Genomic DNA, 2,042 nt, shown 5'->3' with positions numbered 1-2,042 from the left:
CTCCAATATTCCGTCCCTCAGACACTCCCACATATCCCATGCCAAATGTATAAATTTTAAATGTTCTTTTGAATTTTAATAAAATCAATATTAAATTGAAAGGGGTTAACTGGAGCTATTTGTTCAGTGACTGTGATTAATGTCAATCTCCATGGACCCTAATTATCCCAGTGGAGAGTTTCCATCATTGAATGATAAGTGGGCTTTTTCAGTGTGTTAGCCCATAGTCTGAGTAGGAGCATCACTGACAGTACTAACAGGGATGATCAGCTCGAGAGAGAGAGGGGGAGTAGAGATCAGAATCTGAGAACATTAGACTGGAACGTTACAATAATCGTTCAGAATGGGAGGACTTTGGATTGGAATGTTCTAATTGTGAATCAGAATCTAAGATCAGTAAACTGGAATGGTACAACAATGGATCAGAATCTGAGATCATTAGACTGGAATGGTTCAACAATCGATCAGAATCTGAGAATATTAGACTGGAATATGACAATAACAGTCAGGAGATTATCCTTGGGTCTTTACTACCTTTCTCAGCCTTGGATATCATTAGCATCACGGATCCAGGATATCCTTTGGATTATTCAAGGTGGATACTATCCTATCCTCGCTATATTTGGTGCTCCTGGTAAGTTATTTTATTTGCCTACTCAACTGGGTTGAACTGAATTTCTGCTCATGATATATAAAATTTGGAAAATTCAAGACAATGTCTTCAGTTACAAACAAAACCTCCTTTCCTTATATTAATCAGTATCAAACTACTATTTCTAAATTACTCACTCATGTGCAAGAAGGAACCAGACTGTTCTCAAACTCCATAATCCATTTTGTTCTTCACAGATTTACATCTCCATCTCGTCCCCACTCACCAATCCTGTCCAAAACCACCGTTGTGATATCCCAGTCTCGTCTCAGTCTCACTGCAACTTCTGAATAAACCATAATTTGTGCCTTTGCTTAATCCGGATGCAACAGTTTCAAGTTCCTTCTAACCACATGTCCGTCACTAAAAAAATTGCTCTTGAGGATGTTTAACTTGTTCTCTGTAGAAACGGGACGACAGTTTATGGTGGTCAAGACTCATACTCTAGAGCCACAGAATAATAGTCTGTTGATAGCTCATGAGGGAAATTAAAAGCAACTATTTTCATTTGCCATAAAAGCCCATCTGCTTGCCCCAAGTCCTTAAGCGACGTCAATCTGTCATTCTTCCCTAGTCAGGTTTCAGTGTGACTTCTGTGATCAACATGTGGGTGTTCTGCACCTTTAACAGAATTAAAAGACTGCAATAACTGCCTGACAGCACTAAGTCTTCTGAAAAATAGATTTCATGTAACATTTGGTTGAACGTCTCGATTAGCTTATTTTCTCAAGACAAAAACAAATTCAGCCAAACAGTTTAAATTATAACCCAAAATGCCCACCTCCAATCAAGTTTGAATTTAGTATATTGATAATCTTTAAAAGGCAATGATACAGTCCAATACTTTGGGGGTACAAGACCGCGGGAAATTGACAGTTGAGAGGAGAACTGCCAAGTTACCAGCATGCAAAGACTGCCTGAAAAATAGTTCTCCTCTCGGTACCTTTATTGATTAGTAACTGGTAAAAGCAGAATCCCCAAGAAGAGAAGAAGACAGGAATATGGAGAAGAACCGAAAGCTTCTTGGTTTTGAGATAAGAAGTTTTGTTTTGTAAATCTTAATTAGGAGTCTAATCGGACTAGTATAGTGGAGGGGGGCGAACGGGGCGAGATAAAATATAGCTTAGAGGAAGAAGCTGTAAATATTCATTCGTCTATTATTCCCTGTTATACTTTAAGAAATAAAGTTGTTAATTTTTACTTCAAATACTTTTGGACTCTAGAATTATCATGGATTACTGCAGTGGATAAATCTTTTCCCTGTTGCTGTTTTTACATTAAGCAGGAGAATGTATCCTGTGTTGTGACACTACAATCCCACAGGAATGTGCTTTTCTCTTTACTGTCCCTCCCCCCATTGAGAGGGAGAATCCTTTGTGGTAACCTCAGC

This window comes from Chiloscyllium plagiosum, chromosome 7 (assembly GCF_004010195.1).
Source record: "Chiloscyllium plagiosum isolate BGI_BamShark_2017 chromosome 7, ASM401019v2, whole genome shotgun sequence".
NCBI lineage: Eukaryota > Metazoa > Chordata > Chondrichthyes > Orectolobiformes > Hemiscylliidae > Chiloscyllium > Chiloscyllium plagiosum.
This window is presented reverse-complemented; position numbering follows the sequence as displayed.